This window comes from Palaemon carinicauda, chromosome 14, assembly GCF_036898095.1.
Source record: "Palaemon carinicauda isolate YSFRI2023 chromosome 14, ASM3689809v2, whole genome shotgun sequence".
Classification (NCBI taxonomy): domain Eukaryota; kingdom Metazoa; phylum Arthropoda; class Malacostraca; order Decapoda; family Palaemonidae; genus Palaemon; species Palaemon carinicauda.
In genome coordinates this window covers 35040973-35060972 of record NC_090738.1, presented here as the reverse complement: position 1 = coordinate 35060972, position 20000 = coordinate 35040973, and the positions used below count along the sequence as shown (strand labels likewise).

Here is a 20000-nt window from a genome sequence, read left to right as displayed (position 1 = left end):
AAACAGAAGCGAGTATGTAAATAAATAATAACGGAGGAAAAAGAATAAAATATTAAGAGAATGTCAAAAATTAAAATGTGTGAAGCATAAAAGCATGTACATATAAAGAGAAGAAGATTAAAGAAAGAAATTCTATTTATGCAGATAGTTTAAGCAGGCGTTACATATGCTGAAAGTAAAGAAGTAAAAAGCAGCACAAAGATTAAGCGTAAAATTAAAAAAATAAAAACCGGAAAAACGTTCAGACTTGAAACAGAATTTCAATTTAAATTCAAAATGACCAAATAAACTAAGAAAGTTCCCGTGTCACAAAAAGATGTTGAAAATAGTCATGGAGTCACACGTCCCTCAACCTTGCTGAAGCAATTTCATATTAATATTATTCATTAAAACCGAGTTTTTCTCAGGGATGGTTTTCACTTTTTAATGGACTCATTTATTATACTTTTAACAATGAATATTTTACTCTATCAACACTTCACAAGAACTTATTTATAAAATTTCAATAGGTATTCGTTCGGTGTGAGAAAAGGCAAATACAAACATGCGGACAACTTCTGTGTGCATAAACGCGTGCTTTTTTTCTTCAGAGAGAGAGAGAGAGGAGAGAGAGAGAGAGAGAGAGAGCTTGACTGTGAACACACTTTTTCCTTAAAACATTCAATAGGATCTAATCTTCAAAGACAAAGTAAGATGAGGAAGAAAATAATTGGAATGTCAAAAATACCTTCAATAATCCAAATAAAATACTGCTTATATATATAATTACAGTTGATAAACTAAATACCAAAGTCAAGTACAGACCTATTTGTTAGTTAGAGAAGAACACGTTAAACGCGATTCTGTTGTCCTAGAAAATATCGGAGGATAAAGGCAACCTCTAATGAAAAAGTATATAAAAAGATAAAATGTATAAAATCAGTTTACAAATGTAACCAAGAATATATTTGTGTGATGACCAAAATGCCAGACCACGGAAGGGAGGCATAACAACTTCGAGAGAGAGAGAGAGAGAGAGAGAGAGAGAGAGAGAGAGAGAGAGAGGCTGATTTTACCTGGAACACACACGTGTGCGACCGTGTGCTCGGGTAAAAAAAAAATCACAAAATCAGTTTATATTTATTTCAAGACATTTAATTTTGATGCCTAACTTTATAAAACATAAGGGAACTTTGTCAATGTTTTAATTTTCGTGTTGTTTAGATCGGACAAAAAGCATTTTAACTAATATTGTTTACACCTCTACCCTAGCTCCTTGCTACATGAAAATTACAGGTAATTAGGTTAAGCATAATAATGGACGGGGATAAAATGCTTTAAGGTTGCACAATTTTTTCAGCTTGGCAAACCATTAACACATTAGTGTATTTCCGTTAGCCTTTAGGTAGATAAACATTACTGCGCATAAAGGCATTTACAATGAACTCTCATGACGATGTATACTTTATGAAATTTATACATAATTTTATATATTAAATCTATCGTATATAGCAGACACTTACTGTACGTTTGTTCAGGGAAAAATATATTTTTTTCTTTTTTATGAAATTTTTACATGTTAAAAAACTTCAACTTACAATATAAAGAAATTAAAAGGCCTTTGTTCATTAAAATAAAACTCGCTACACCATACCACAGGATGATTTGACAAAACAGTTGGCATTGAAAGTAGGGGGCAGACACAAATCGCTCCCCAACGCGTCAGGCAAAACGAAACTTTGTAAACAAACAAACATTCCCCTCTACTACAGATTGGCCATTTGCATATTTGTACATGCGATTTAACAAGCGCGTAAAATGGAGGCGTGGACTGCAAGAGAATTTTATATACCCCTTGACTTGATAGTTTTAGGCAGCAAACACTTCTTGGTCGTAATTGATCTGACTAGCCCGTTTGTACACGATCGTTAGGAGAGGTTCAAATATTTAGGGGACCAATTTAAAACTGTGCATGAAAGCTAATAAACGTTAATATACCTGAATAGAGAGAGAGAGAGAGAGAGAGAGAGAGAGAGAGAGAGAGAGAGAGAGAATCCCAAGCATATGCCAACGAAGATTTTTTTTTTTCAACATTTAAACAAGCGGGGTATGAATACACGATCATATCTAAACTGAATTTGTATAACTAAGGGAATAACAATAATGATCATCATCACCCACTAAAGTCAAATGATTATAATATTTTCAACTATAATCTTAAAGCGTATCTATAGAGCCAAGAAGTGAAAGAGTATACCTGTTTGTATCATGCATTTCCACATATATTTCATTATTCTTTTAATTCCCTCTATCTTGGGAATACCTTACACACAAGAGGGAATTTCATATGTTAAATTAACCTGTTCCAGGCAGGTTTCGAGCCTTTAGCCTTTTGGCCTTGCCCATTCCGCTATCAAGAGTGGATAAGCTGACTGTATGTTTTCAATTAAGATCTAAAGCTATTGGTTAAAAACATGGCCAGAGCATAAAATTTCCCTTGGGGTAGAAGTTATTCCCAAGGTAGATTGATCGGTTGATTTATTATTATCTGGAATTCTGACAACTCAAAATCATTCAATCAATCTACTTTGGGAATAACTTGTTGGCATTAGACATCAAGAAATATTTACAGCTAGATACTGAATACAAACATACATATTATATACACAGTACATATACTGTGTATATATATATATATATATATATATATATTATAGTTATATATAAAATATGTATATTATATATATTATATATTTATATATAAAATATGCATATTATATATATTATATATTTATATATAAAATATGTATATTATATATATTATATATTTATATATAAAATATGTATATTATATATATATAAATATATACTATATATTTATATATAAAATATATATATATTTATTATATATATATATATATATATATATACATATATATATATATATATATATATATATACACATTATATCCATTTCTGTGTGCAGATACCTTAGCGAGGTAAAAGAGTTTGTGTATTGTCATGATCAGCAAAGCTGTCCTAGTCAGGGCCACCCATACTAACTTGGTTTGCTGTGAGTGATCATAGTCTCCCACCATCACGAATCCGCAGTTGGCCCTTTAGGTGATGAACAATGGCCAAACCGGCAACATAAATAAGGCCATGTCTGAGGTCTTTGTCCAGAAGTGAACTAGAAACGGCAGTATTTGTTGTTGTATATACACACGAATATATATATATATATATATATATATAAATTCAGTGCGTGTCCTTTTCGCAAGTGGCCCGAAACCCATAACTGCAGCAACGAGAGAGAGAGAGAGAGAGAGGGGGGGGGGAGCACCACCCCTCCAATCACAAATGAAAGAAAGGAACCGTGGTCCCTATTGTCATGGGGACACTGCGTCAACAACAACCTCTATCCCCCATCCCCGTCATTTACCAACAAGGGCGAACACAGAAACCCCCCCCCCCTTTCGCCTTTCCCCTCAGTCGTACAAGCTATCACTGCGACAAGGGGAAAAGGTAGTGGAGGGGTGAACTCCACAGACAAGGCGGGGGGGGGGGTAAAGGTGGATAGGGTGGAGCTCAGTAACAAAGAGGTAAGGGAGGGGGAATATAGTAGAAACAAGAGGTCACGCTGTAGATAGTCCTAAGGAGAAGAGGGGAGGGGGAGAGGAAAAGTTAGTAAAGGGTTTAACATGAAAAAAACAAGGGGAAAGATGGCAAGGGCCTAAAAGGGAGGGGTCGATGAGGGGAAAGTTGCGACGCTCCCACAACAATAGCATCCAGAAAGAGAATGAAGGAAGATGTAACCGGTGAAAGAGGGGGGACAAGGACTATAGAGTCAGAGTAGAGTTCCTTAAAGGATACACACATAGAAGAAGCGGATGGTCCGTTGGGGAATATGATGATATGCAGACAGAGGCTGTCACGTAACATTTTGCGGGGTTCTAGGAAGCCATGGTTTACTACTTGCATAAAGACTGCGCATCTATTGTCTTTCTTTTTCTAATAATTCATACACAATAAAAGCACACATATCTGTATCTATATCTATATATATATATATATATATATAAATTATAATAGATATATACAGTAATATATATATATATATATATATATAATATATATATATATATATATTATAATATATATATATATATATATATAAATTATACATATCTGTAAATCATATATACATATATATATATATATATATATAAATTATACATAAATATATATATACATATATATATATATATATATATACAACATTCTTATTCGAAGTTATCCTTAAACGACCAATAAAATACTTCAACACATAAGGATGCGAAGACGAGTCAATAGATAGAGTTGTGCATAATCCAAATTGCCTCATGTATAACCGGTTACTATTCTATGACATCAGTCAGCATATAAGATTTAAGAAGACAAATTTAAAAAGGATTTAAATCTAAAGCAAGGTTTAAACGGTCGTACGATTAGTTGAATCCAGTTGTCGAACCTGCTTGTCAAACGGTTCGAAGAGGTGGAGTCAGCCACAAATGCATAAGGTTTGTGGACAATGAAGCCCCGCCCGCAAAAGTCAAGAGAGAACAGCCTTTCTACGAACCATTCGACGAACGTGTTCGAAAACCAAATATCCCGTTCACACAGTCGAACATCACTTCAAATACTTGTCTGTCAAACCGCGTTCGACGAACCATTCGAACGTGTTAACCAGCCTTAAGGTTTGCTTTTAATGGAGTCAACAGGAAACCTTTAATTTCAAGCGAGAGCTTCAACCTCGCGTCAAAATTTCAAGATCAGCGCTTTTACCTAATAGCGTCCTTTAAGTACATAGTAAATTTATATAAACAATAAACAAAATATTATAAAGACATTTACTAATATTTACAGTACACGAAAGTCACTTCAGCCTTCCGTTCAAGTCTTTCCTCTTTCTAGCCGTGAGCTTTCGATCAATATCAGGCATTTACCCCCGCCAATAGTATGGCTTCTTCGTGCAATTTCGTTTTCTGTGTTCAGTTATTTACTTTAGGAGAGTTTACACGATTATTCAACTCCCTATCAGTTCAGCACCGGTCCTCTCATTTCTTGCCCGTGATTTGCGTTTCTCTGTTGGTAACGTCCTTGCCTGGTGATCGCCAGACTGACGTTCGAGTCCCACCCACACTCGTTAGTTCCTTTGGTTGCTTCAACCTCACCATCCTATGAGTTAAGATGGAAGATGTGGGGGGAACCTATAGGTCTATCTTCTGAGTCATCAGCAGCCATTACCTGGCCCTCCTTGGTCTCTAGAGCATTGTCCTGCTTGATAGGGCAATACCACAGTCCCTTGCCTCTCCCATTCATGAGTGGCCTTTAAACCTTTAACGTCTGCGTTAATGTTTCCCAGTCCTCAAATAAGCGGATGCTGTCAAACAGCATTTATGTTGTTAATCGGATATAACAAATAAAATATTCACATTGAATGTTACTTTTATGTAAACTTGACAAATAAAATCTTCAGACACAATGTACTTTCATATCACTTTATTTATTTCATTAAATAAACTTAGAATCTTCAGACACAATGTACAGTACATTCATATCACTACTTATTTCATTAAATAAACTTAAATAAAATTTTTAGACACAATGTACTTTCATATCACTTTACTTATTTTATTAAATAAACCACTTCCCAAAACGTAAGGCTCTTTCTATATTTCTTATATCCCAAGAATGTTTTTACCCTTCATGTAAATTCATCCGAGGCACGTTCTCTGATATAACCAAGACGGTTTAAGGTCAACCGTCTACAAATGTTATTTCGATTCCATCATCATAAACTAAGGAAGCCTCCTTTGGCCTTCGTCAGCGTCTCTCCCAGTTCCGACCATCAACGTGGGCCAAGATAAACGTTCCTATTTCACTTACAGATCAAAGGAATGAAAGATAAAAGGAGTGACTTCTCTTTCTCGGCTCCTTCGTACTTTACTGTCACGATTTATACACTCATTCTCCCGCAGATAAGACAAGAAATGGAACCCGATACGTAAGTAGGTTCTATTGTGTAGCGATATGGAAAATTATATCAAGTCTGTTCAAGTTTCATTTCCCGTGTGCTTATCTTCATCATTAATTGTTAAATTCGGAGGCTAAATTTTGCATTTGCAAATCCTGAAAGTATTACACATGTTCACTTAATAATTTACCGTAAATAAAACCGTAAAAATCCAGGCACAAATGTTGCCAGACATTTACATTTTAAAAACGGATATATGGACGTTAAAGAATGATATTACGGTCAACAAACCATTAAAGATAACAAAATATGGTAAAATTACAGTCGCCTGTATTTTACTGAAATACGGCTGAGAACAGTATGTTTCTACGGAGAATTTCCCATTAAAATTACGGTAATTTTCAAGTGTACAGTCCTGATAAGATTGTTGCTTTACAATAAGAGAAAAGTATAAATATCTATATTTTCCCCCGTTCTTCGCGAACCTTTTTCTGGCTTATCATTTGGTATTCCAAATTCCTGACACAGTGGCACCCGCAATTTCATATTCCACTCAAAATATCATTCAGATATTCCAGTTCCAGTCACTACATCACAGAAATTGAATTTCCTGTCGCAAAACTACGATTGATTTCCAGTTCCCGTCAATGCCAACTTTTGCATTTCCACAGCTTACCGCTACGTCATTGAATCTGGTAGGTCCAGCAGATTATCATCTGGATTCCAAGTTCTTGTTCCAGTCTATATCATTCTGGATTTTAAGTTCCAATCACATCAAACATTCTTAAACTTTTCCATTTCCGGGATATTTCCACCTATCTTAGAATTTCCAGACACATGTTTAATACCCTTTCTGGCCTTCCATTTCAATGAACCTGTCTCCTTTGTTTAACAAGATCAGTCGCATTCCGGAAGTAAATGTTTGTACTTAATAGAGCGGAACAGATAATGGCAATAGGTGAACTAACTTTGCTTCCAAATAGCTAAGAATAAAATCATGAATTGTATCCGTATCTTTATTAATCAATTATATTTTTCCAAACGTTTGGACATTCTACTGCCATAATCTCTCTTCTCCGGTTGCCATTTTTGGGTACAGCATTTTTTATGTGATCTTTACAATTAATATAAAGTACATGAAGTGTTTAATTGCCATCTGTTAAAATAAATTAAAAAAAAAAAAAAACGAAAATGAAAGAAATCTGAATGCTATGCTAAAATCAATGGCCATTTCCATGCAAAGAAGTATTCGTGGGATTTTTAAACGTTGTAAACGTTCTACAAGGAATTAACGGAATTTCGCAAATTATTTCATTCGGAGGACCAATGTGATACTCGTTAAACTTGCTCGCTTGGTCCCGGACTTGTGCGAGGCTCTCAAGGAACTTCGAAGAGCAATTACATCCCGGCTTCAACAAGATAAACGTAGGGAACCCATAGAGCGATTAAATTCAGAACTTGATCCTTACAACAGCTACCTTTGGGGTTCACGATACTCGTGTTATGTTCACACAATTCCAGTCGGTGTTATAAGTTTCGATACTCTTACCAAAAGAGAAAACTAGTGGTACATTACAGGGCTATTTCTCTTACCATATTTATAAACTCCGTAATTAGGTATAACCAAGATTTCACTGAATTTTATAGAACGATAAAATCCTCCCTCCCCCCCCCCCCCCCGCCCAAAAAAAAAATGAAGGGGACAAAATACTCTCGAGCTAAAAGTATCAGTGGCAGTATATTATACAAGAAACCAAAATCGAATATATATATATATATATATATATATATATTATATATCAAATCATTATAAGAAGTATGAAATGGATAGTTATTTCACCAGCAAATTGAGGAACGAAAATCAATACGTCAATGGAAAGCAATAGAGTAGTTGTTATCATTGATGCCATTGATAAAAAAGACTGAATACAATTAGTAATTGCCATAGATTGAAAACTGCTAGCATTTCATATAAATAAATAAATATATATATACACGTATATATATATATATATATATATAATGTATATGTATATGTACATGTATATATATATATACATATATATATATACATTTTATATAAATATACATAATAAAATTTATATATATACATATATAAATTTATATATATATATATATTATATGCGTCGTATAATCCCACTGTAAATAGCCTAAATTAAAAGCAGCAATATGTTAATTCATCTATTTATTATCTTTCTATTTCACTTTCACCACGTTTTTTTCTTTCTGCTTTTCTCCTTTACCCTTTATTCTTCCCATACCTTCCTTTCTCCTTTCCTCATCTCTTTACTCTCCTTTATATGTAAATACTGCACGAGAGATTAACCCCAAGACTCCCCAATACGGCTTCTCGAGTCAAGGTTGCTATAACTGAGGCCAGCAATAATCATCGCAAGACCTAGTTTCAGCAAATTTTCAAGGTGAGAAGTTGCTGAATTTAGAAAAAAAAAAAAAAAAAAAAACTAAGAATTTTAAAATTTCTAATTGGTGGATTTAGAAAAAAAAAAAAAAACCCACACTGAAGTATCAACCATATTTCTCACAAATCAAAAAATCTTCATTATGTGAATTTAGCAAAAAAAAAAAAAAAAAAAAAAAAATGAAATTAAACTATATCGAGAATTTAAAAGTCTTTAGCTGGTGAATTCTTCACAAAAAAAAAAAATCTTTGAATTCAACTATATTTGTCACAAATTTAAAAATTTTCATTTGGTGAATTTAGCATAAAAAACATTCAAAACATCAGCAAAGTAAATTAAACTATATTTTTCAAGATTCTTAAAATCTACAGTTTGTGAATTTAGCACACACAAAAAATATAATAATAATAAAAGTATCAGGCATGGAAATTCAACCATATTTGCCATGAACGTAAAAATCTTCATTTGGTGAATTCAGAAAAAAAAAAAAAAATATCAGGCATGGTAATTTCAACTATATTTCATGAATATAAAAATCTTCATTTGGTGAATTTAGAAGAAAAAAATCAGGCATAGAAAATTCAACTATACTGTATATGTCATGATTTTTTAAAATCCTCATTCGGTGAATTTACAGCGGAAAAAAAAATAAAGTATCAGGCATAGTAAATTCAACTATTATTTTTTTCAAGAATTTAAAAATCAAGTAAGTTGATATCTTTAGCAAAACTAGCCCATTTTAAATAAGAAGAGTGTAGATTAAAAAGACCTGGCCCACTTTAATGAAGACGAATAGGGATATAAAGATTCAAAAATCTTCAAGGAAGTTCTTAGATCATCAATTAACTTGCAAGATTTCTGGAGAATTGCAATATCTTTGAAGTTGCAGAAACTTTAAGCTAGATAAACTTTCAAGGAAGTTGATAGAACCCTGAGAAAATGGCAAAATATTTAAAGGAACTTGATCGTTAAGGAAATAAAATTCAAAGATCTTTAGGGTCACTGAAAGATCTTTCAATATCATAAAATATCTTTAGGAATATAAAGGTGGGGTAATACTCTAAAAGGAATTGGGTTCTTCCGTCATTTACTAAACGTTTTATACTTGGTAACGTGACTTACGATCTACACTACAGCATGTGACCCTCTAGAAATATAAGACAATGGAACTTGGTGGTGCGAGCCACTGATTACAAGTATTGAAGCGGCAATGAAAGGGATTACTTCTACCCTAATACCGACAGAGAGAGAGAGAGAGAGAGAGAGAGAGAGAGAGTTTTGAAAGGCAATCTGAATATGTAAAAATAATCCATTTGTAATATAGAATTTAAAAGAGAGAGAGAGAGAGAGAGAGTGAGAGAGAGAGTTTTGATAGCAATCTGAATATGTAAAAATAATCCATTTGTACCTGGGTTAAATGACAAAAAATAGAATTTAAAAGTGAGAGAGAGAGAGAGAGAGAGAGGAGAGAGAGAGAGAAAGGTAATCTGAATGTGTAAAAATAAGCCATTTGTGCCTGGTAAAATGACATAAAAATAGATTTTAATCCTCATCCTATATTCTGACTTAAATTTCATGTAAGAGGAGAATCAGCTTACAATAGAGTAGACAATATTTTACAGGTGACAACATTACGCGAGTTAAGGGACAATACTACAAGGAATATTTATATTGACAAGTCAAGGTTATAAAGCTTCTCAAAAGACGGTAGTAAACATTGTAAACACTAAAGGGTTTTGATAATCGAGCCAAGAATGAAATTTGTTCAAAGCGATGGTCTTGTCTACTTTTACGTCACTATGAGGAAAAGCGAAGTGGAACTAGAGAAACAAAAAATAATAAATTATTTCAAACACAAAATGTCGCTGCTTCCTCAACTTAGGCTTGACGTCTCATTTAGTTTTTTTTTATGAAGACTATCTCTCTCTCTCTCTCTCTCCTCTCTCTCTCTCTCTCTCTCTCTATATATATATATATATATATAATAAATGTGTGTGTATGTATATGTTTGTTACTTACCAATTTCAACCACAAATTCCTCATTTTAATTCCGAAATACTTCCAATTCCGGAAAAATTCCAACCTCCTGAAGTATATTACTCTCTACAGAGAGTAAACGTAACGTGGCTCGCAAATTGCAGTCCGTCCCTCAACATTCAACGTATATCCTGATCTATATATATATATATATATATTATGTGTGTGTGTGTGTGTGTGTGTGTATGTATATGTACACATATATACTGTATACATATACATATATGTAAACATATATATACATATATAAATACATACATACACATATATATACACACATATAAATATATATATATATATACAGTATATACATATATATACACATATATATACATACATACATATATATATATATATATATATAAAATTTATATATATTATAAATATATGTGTATGTATATATACACAAATATATATACATATACATATATGTATACATATATATACATATATAAATACATACATACACACACACATATATATATATATATATACATACAGTATATATATATACCACACACACACACACATATATATATATTATATATAATATATATATATATATATATATATAAAAAAGAGGTTTACATAGTTTTCCCTTTAAGATGAAGGAAACGTTAAATAATTTTTGCCATTTTCAAACTTCCTATACTTCTGAAGGACCGTACAATATGTTTATTATTCTTCGACTTCAAGATTAAGAGAACCGTGGCCGAACTTTTAATTTCTTACGCAATAGTCGAGTATCATACCCTTGTCACATATCTCAAAATAACTATAAAATAAAAGACACCTCCAGCCTCACACAATAGGGTATGACCTTGGGAAATCATTCACGTTCTTTGGGAATACACTACAGAACTAAAGTCAACAAAATTCGTATTGTCTAGAGTAGGAACTAAGTCACCAAAACAGTGTTGTCGACAGCATTTCCACGTTAATACATCTTTACGCCAGAACAATTACCGTACTGTAGAGTTGGATATTCATGTATTGTACTTTTTCTTAGAATTCCTCGGCCTTCCCTAAAGCCACATAACCATAAGAAGATTTAACAGATGATTTCCGAAACGCTCTTTCCCTTCGTCTTTTGACCGTCAGCACATATTAGCCTCATCTACTTGTTTGGTCGTATGGTAGAGTCTTCAGTGACCTCACTATATCACCTCTTTATGAAGAGCGCTAATCTGAATATTCATTGTGGTTATACTGAACCACTGATGTAGTAATGGAACGGTGTAAAACGTCTCCGTATTACCAGAAACCTCAAATGCTACAATAAGTTGGTTTTTTAAGCCATAAAAGTGCAAAGACATCTCACCAAGGCATGGGATCCACAACGGATTACTTCAAACGTTTCAAGTTATATATTCCAGTTACAGTTAATGTTGTGGTGGCCGATGTGTTAAACGTCCCTGACTGGTGAACGCCAGACTGGGGTTCGAGTCCCGCTCAAACTCGTTAGCTTCTTTGGTCGCTACAACCTCACCATCCTTGTGAGCTAAGAATAGGGGGTTTATTCGCTCAGTCATCAGCAGCCACTGCCTGGCCCCCCTGGGTCCTAGCTTCGGTGGAGAGGGGTCTTGGGCGATGAGCATCTGTATATTATATACGAGTATGGTCGGGTCTCTAGGGCATTGTCCTGCTTGATACAGCAAATGTCACTGGCCCTTGCCTCTGCCACTCATGGGCGGCCTTTAAATATCAGCAAGAGCTAGTCCTGTAAAGTATTGTTTTAAAACAATCTACTTCTACTACGAAGTACTTTAAATAGCACATGAAAATACTATTGTATCGAGACTCCTAAGACAGTTCAACATTTACCAGCCAACTAACGTGACTTATTGGCATGGTAATATAGTCAAAACGTTTTTGCGATTGTCAATTCCAATGCAAATGTTCCATAAATTAGAAGAATGTGCTCATGTTTCGTAAGAGTCCCTTACAAGAGCTTAGCTAAAGACAATCAGGTATTCGTTTGGACCGGATACAAATGCCATATATTAATAATAATAATAATAATAATAATAATAATAATAATAATAAATAATAATAATAATAATAAATAATAATAAGATAATAAAATAACAACAACAACAATAATAATAATAGACATTTATGGACCCGAGAAGAGAGTTGTTATTTTAAAAGTAAAATTAAATCGATATAAAATGAACGTATTCAGGGTTTCGACTGATATTAAAAGAATTATCAAAATTTTCATTGTGTATGTCAAAGCTCATTGTTTTATTAGCGAGTCTAACAGCAATAATTCGACAGGTTAGAATCACCTCAAAACGTACAGGCACAAAAAAAAAAACCTTTATTCTCGCTAAAGTGTATGCAGATCGCAGATTCGCCATATGCAAAAGATATTTCCAGTCTCCAGATCTTATACTTAACATTTTAAAAGGAAACAGCAGGATTGATATTTACCTCTGTTAAGGAAGTTGGAAGGAGGTTATGTTTAACCTCTGTTTGTATGTATGTGTTTGTTCGTGAACACCTTCCCGACCACAATTTGAATCGTATTGTAAAGGAACTTACAGGGATTAACTTATGTAAAATGTTGGAAATGATTATATTTTAGAAGGTCGCGTCAAGCAAATTGTCCAATTCACGTAATCAGCCATAAGTTTGGACATCGTTGTCAGGGAGACGTCAAACTTGGTTCATATTTGAGTGTATGAAAATCCAAGCTAATTAATACATGTTAAGGTCGAAGGTCAAGGTCGAGATCGAGGTCAAGCTAAACGTCAAATTCCGGGTCATCAACCATCGGCAACAATTTTAATCGTAAAGTAATAACACTTGCAGGGATTTAAAACTTATGTAAAAAAGCTGGAAATAAATAAATTTTGGAAGGTTAAAGGTCAAGGTCACGGACGAGCAAAACGACCAGAATCAGTCAAAAAAGGTCGAAAAATGAGCTGCCCTGGCGGAGGTATGCGCTCTACTGACTGCCCCTCTATTTTAATATGTATTCATCCTTTTTCCAAACGCTCTAGAACAAAAATATAGTTCGAGCGTCGATGTCCATAATCGATAATATCTCGACCTACGCAAACATATCAATTGATTGATTACCCTTTGCATCTATATTCGGCCAAACAAAGAGAATAAGCTGTTGTCAGACATCATCTACTTGAGGTTAAAGACTGGATGAGGGGCGGGGAATCTTTTATAAATAAACTGAGGCCAGTTAATTTACCAGTTTCTTAACTAATATGGATATCTGAATAAATCTGTTAACGCTGAAAACAGATTTTCTTATATTAAAATAATGCAAGTTTGAAATTAAGTTTCACAACTCGGAGTACTCATGTTATACAAATATTATAATTATGTAACAAAAATAAGCTATGCTTATAATTGATAAATCTCATCTCATGAGAGAGAGAGAGAGAGAGAGAGAGAGAGAGAGAGAGAGAGAGTGTGTTTTTCTTCTGTCAGAATGTCCTTGGGCAACACCACTTCGCGAACCACACCCATTATGAACAAGGCCTAATTTGATATCAGGGAAGGACTAAAACGGTGAACAATTAAAGAGTCCCGGATTGAAACCTCATGACAATAGCCTCAGTTTTCCCGATCCAGATTTGTTTAGTCATTTTATCGGCAATTAATAAATTATTTAATTCTTACCATTTCTTTTAATTACCGGTATATAGAATTTTTTCAAATTTCATAAAGAAAAGGGTGTAACCATAAGAAAGCCTTACACAAAATACTACTAGTTACTTTTTATGGAATATTATAGCAAATTACCTGGAACAAATATTGATCTCAAGTTTATTAGCGTGACATGAAGAGGGAGTAAGCGTTCCAGTTTTCAGAGAGAGAGAGAGAGAGAGAGAGAGAGACCGCTACTTTGAGAGAAGAAATGAAAAAAAAAACAGCAGAGGTCAAACTTCGTCCATAGAAATGAAAGTAAATTACCAAACAACAAGAGTTCATTACTTCTCCACCCCTCCGAGAACTACGAAGTTGACAAAATAATCGAATGATGCGGTTCCCCAAAGTACCAACCTCTCTCTCTCTCTTTCTCTCTCTGGAAGAGAAATTGTAGGTGGCAGTAACAGTAATATTAAATAACATAGCAAAAGCAATCTGGTTAAAAAGGGGAACGAAACGGGGAAAGGAAAATGGAATTGGGGGGGAGAGAGAGAGAGAGAGAGAGAGAGAGAGAGAGCCTTAATTATATAAGTATGTTTGAATACAAGGATCCGGACGTGTTTATATATATATATATATATATATGTGTGTGTGTGTGTGTGTGTGTGTGTATGTATGTGTTTATAAGCATGCCTCTGTAGAGTAAATGCGTAAATACTATGTTTCGATAATAAACAAATTATAATTAGTATAAGTACTAAATCGAAACTAAGAATGATTCGACACTACTGATCCTTCAAACGCAGAGTAGTCTCTTCCAAAGGTTAATCTCTACCCACACGTTCCGAGGAGAAAAGGTTAAGATCCATATTGATACAAACGTCCAAAGTCCCTATAATAAGGAACATTTAAAACCGCAGCTAAGTGGGTTAACGAAATAAGCACATCAAATGTTTATTATTATTATTATTTAGTAGTAGTAGTAGTAGTAGTAGTAGTAGTAGTAGTAGTAGTAGTAGTAGTAACATTATTACTTGCTAAGCTACAACCCTAGTTGGAAAAGCAGGATGCTATAAGCACAGGGGCTCCAACAGGGAAAATAGCCCAGTGAGGTAAGGAAACAAAGGAAACAAGGAAAACTAAAATATTTTAAGAACAGTAACAATATTAAAATAATATTTCCTATATAAACTGTAAAAACTTTAGAACAAGAGGAAGAGAAATAAGATAGATTACCCATATGTTTATTTGGTCTTGTTTTGGGAGGGCATGTTTGCCCAATTTTCCACAAGTCACCAACCGAGAATTTCTCCTGTGCAAACTATGAGGCAACAGACCAGTTGGCCGAATTTCTCAAAACTAGATTCCAAAGGAGCGAGGTAGTTGTTGGGTACTAACAGATAGGCCGGGTGAATGCAAGTATTTACAAGAGTTTATATACAAGTAGTTGAGAGCAAGAATGTCACATAAATTCAATCTAAAACTGACCGTTCTAAGCTTAAACAGGTTGATCTATTGAGAGAGAGAGAGAGAGAGAGAGAGAGAGAGAGAGAGAGAAAACAACAGCATTATATTGTATGAGCGTGTATGAAACATATGTGGTCCCTATCTATAATACAAAACGTTTGTCGTCAGTGCACCTGAGAAAAGACGCATACTGACAAACCAAACATGCGATCGCCCACTCGGATAAACACATTTACATAAAGAAAAATGAAAAGTCACACACCTCTCAGAACTTTCAAAGTAAAGGTGACCTAAATCCAGTGTCGTTTTAGAAGGCCTGTTTACCTAATCCGGTTCCTCAAAGGGATTGTTTGGTGGCGAGCAAACCCGCTTAGTATTTGAGACCGCTTCATATGAGGGGAAAAGCTTCATCAACACTTGTTTCGGTTGATTCAAATGAGAGAGAGAGAGAGAGAGAGAGAGAGAGAGAGAGAGCGCTTCTCCAGTCTTTGTGGACATTATTTGCCCAAGAAGTTAGGAGTAAACAAAAATTGTTTTCATCACAGATTTAGATGTAAACATTCCTCGTTTGTCTTTTAATAACCACATTTCTCTCGAGAAAAATATTACCAAGTTTATTATCATCCAGAGTTAGTCTTAACTCGGTTTAAAATGAAAGGGGTTCTATCTTGACAATCGAGTTACATACCATAACCAAAGAAATTATATCTATTTTTCTCAATCTGCTACACAGAAACCGGAGAAATACGAAGCCTCGGGGTTCATTTTTATTCCACCAATCTTTTTATTGGAGCTCTCCGTCTTGGTTATGGGCCGTTTCATAGCCATCGACAGAGAGAGAGAGAGAGAGAGGAGAGAGAGAGAGAGAGAGAGAAATTATTTCTTAAAAAATGTTTCATAAAAAACTTATGACGAACAATTACGATTTATAATCCATGACATATCCGCCTAAATGGATATTCGATAGAAATCATAGTGAATACCTCAATATTGTATAAAAAATTAAATATGACCAATTTACTACTAAGAGAGAATTATAACTAACTTCAATCTCAACATTGCAAAGCATATTGTCGCGAAATCCATCATCGAGAGAGAGAGAGAGAGAGAGAGAGAGAGAGAGAGAGAGAAACATTCCCTCAAATGGCGAAATAAAGCTGCAAAAATCAAAACGCCAGGAAGGGAATCCAGAGATCTCCATTGCGATAAGGACGCCAAGAGAAGGATCTTTGAAAATAGGCGAGATAAAGGAGTCGAGTGGATGATAACACTGAAAACGTCAATTGGGAATCTAACCCTTTCATACATAGTATTAGATTTGTTCTTTTAAAAGGGATTCCTCAACATTTGTTAAATAGTAAAATTCTGAAGAACAGTCATGTTTTTTCACGATGATAAATAATATTTTCGTGGATTATACCTTTAAATTCTCCTTTTATTTATACACATTTTACTGGATTTAAGACGAGCTGCTTCCATGTGGCATACGTAACGAGGCTTTTCTTTCTGAAGTAACTCAGGTCTTATATCAAAGTGCCACTTACACCAAACCTCAAGGTCTACTGCAAGCTTTAGCAATAGTTTTATATTTGTTTTAGCATGGCATTGTCGTTAACCAGTCCCCCCCCCCAAAAAAAAAAAAAAAAAAAAAACACACACAAACTTGCCAGACCAAATTTGTTTAAAATTATTTGTGACATTAACTTCACACATTTCAAAATTCGTTTTCGTTATCTCATAATAGAGGCATGAGTTCACATTCTTTGAAAACCATACCTGGTCTTTTCAATAATTACGTTTAATATTAAGTCTTATTTTCCGTTTGGTTCCCTGAATCACTAACATACATTAGAAGTATCATATTTCTTTTCAAAATTACTAAAAAAAAAGCCCTTTGGAACCCTATAAACATGTATATTGCTATGATGCACCATAAAGAATATTATTTCTATATTTACTAAACATGAATATATTGTCATAACTTATCTTCCTAAAGCTATTAAAATAAACTAAATGGAACCATAAAATATCTTCTAGCTAATATTCGACATCCACCAGACACGGAAAATATATTTTATGGACCACTGAATTAACCCTACCACAACAGAGACGGACAATTATGAAAATGTAAAAATAATATCCCAACAGCACAAGGGCACCGACTGTATTTAAGATTTGTTCCATGTCTAGCTATCATTGTCATCCCAATCCTCGTGACACTCTGTCCCCTTCTGGCAATGTCCAATTTCGCAATGTCCAATATCGCAATCTCTATCCATCTCCATTTCAATGCCGTCTATTTCTGTCCTCTTTCAATTTCATCTATCGTCCCCATTACAGCCATGAACACTTCTCTTTACTCAGTACCGCTATCTTCCTCCTCTTCTCTCCCAGCTCTGTCTCAATTCCAGCCATATACCATTTTCCTTTAATAAGATTTGTAGCAAAAGACACTCGGCCAAGGAGCCCCACCAATAACATGTTGGGAAGTAAGAGACTTCAAGTGCCACTATGAGTGCCTTTGTGGGGAGAGAAGGGGCAGCGGGATATCTATCGGAAAGTGGCACTCAAGCACCCTCCACCCTGCCACTCCGACAGGGCACCTTCACTGCCTCCCGCACAAGATTCTCTCTCTCTCTCTCTCTCTCTCTCTCCTCTCTCTCTCTCTCTCTCTCATTTGCATCTACCTCATTCCATATTGGGATTAATGCCACAGCCATTCTTTTATCTTTCCATGGACCTGTGCCAGCTGAAGTAGGGGTCTACCCCATCAGTTTTCGCTAAGGAACAGATCGGTCGCCATCTAAACTTGTGGCAACAAATGTTGCCCGCTTTTGCACTCGACCAATATTGTAGCATTATTGACCCAAAATATATCCTATATCCCTTACTATGAACAACTTCGCCCTATTTCCTATGTTCTTTATTAGGACAAAAAGTCTGCTATTTCCTATATCCCTTACTATGAACTTCGTCTATTTATTTCCTACATCACTTAATGATCAACTTCACTTTATTATTTCATAGGATATGGAAACCCTATTACTTTCTAATAAATGGAAACCCTATTATTCTTTAGGAAATGGAAACCTTTAACGAAAAGGAAGAAGTGTTGCTAAGCTTATGGGAAAAAAAAATGTATATTGAAAAGATCTGCAATGCGATGAACACTTCTGAGAGATACAAGATAAGGTCTGAATTATGTATAATAGCCAATTATTGACGCGTTGAAAAGAGGGCCGACATCCACTTCAACGTGAATGTAATCGGATGAAAGAGTTCAGAAAAAAGCCTTTTAAAAAATCCTTCTCATACTTTCAATTAAAAATAAGACATCACTAGTTACACTTTAAGTTATAGCATAGGGCATCCAACAGAGGTGAAACACCTGATGAGAGAGAATATACGTACGGTAAATGAATTATATAAAGATAATCTTAGTCAAGATTTGTTTCCATAAAAGAGTAGTCTGCGAATCGTGGATAAGTCCTTGATCAGAAAACTTCCAGAACTGAAGCTGCCTCATAAACCAACATTGACAGCTCAAGTCTAACCCTCGGAACACAATACGCTATTCACTTCATCATACCTACCAGGCACTCTCATGCTTCCTGGATACTGGGCATAGTTTAAAGGTTTAAAGGCCACTCATGAATGGCAGAGGCAAGGGACAGTGACATTGCTCTATCATGCAGGACAATGCCCTACAGACTGACCATATATACAAATGGCCAGCGTCCAAGACCCCTCTCCACCAAGAAGGGCCAGGCAATGGCTACTGATGACTCAGCAGATAGTTGTCCAACAATTTTCACAGCATCTATCCAACCCTCTCTTAGTACCTCCTCTCCTCCTAACCCCTTGGACTTTTGCACACACTTCACCAACCCACTGACATTTATACTTTCCACATCACCTAGCCACCAGGAAATGTTCTAATCCATCTTTTCATCTAACTGTCCTAATTTACTTTTTATCACTTTTCCTAATCTCCACATTCCCACCCTATCGATTCTTCTTACATTATATAAATTAAAAAAAATAATATCAATAACCGCAACCTTTATTCATTTATTTGCATTCAATGGTCTCGCTTACCTTACAAAAAGGAGACATCATTCAAATAAGCCTTCATTGCATTTCCACCTTGGTTTCCAATGTGTATTTCTTTGTTGTTACTAATTTGGGGTTCAGTAATCTAGAACTCAAGCAGTTAAATGGCCGATTTTAGGACACTAAAATAACCAATAATAACCAAAATCATCTGTCTTTTTTCATTCATTCCATGTCTGTTTGGTAACATTGAAAAAGAAAAGACTAACGTGTCTTGCAAAGTCGAAGATCACACACCCAGTTACCTTGCTTGCTTTACCTATTCTAACTCGAATCCTCTCTCTCGTCCTAATGTTAGTCATCACAATTACACCCAAATATGTGTAAACAAA

General features: G+C 34.7%; 1 protein-coding gene across 1 annotated transcript in view; it reads right to left on the bottom strand.

Annotated features, from left to right (window-relative positions):
• Positions 1–20000, bottom strand: part of LOC137653513 (potassium voltage-gated channel protein eag-like) — a 562168-nt gene that overhangs the window by 507255 nt on the left and 34913 nt on the right. The window lies entirely within an intron of this gene.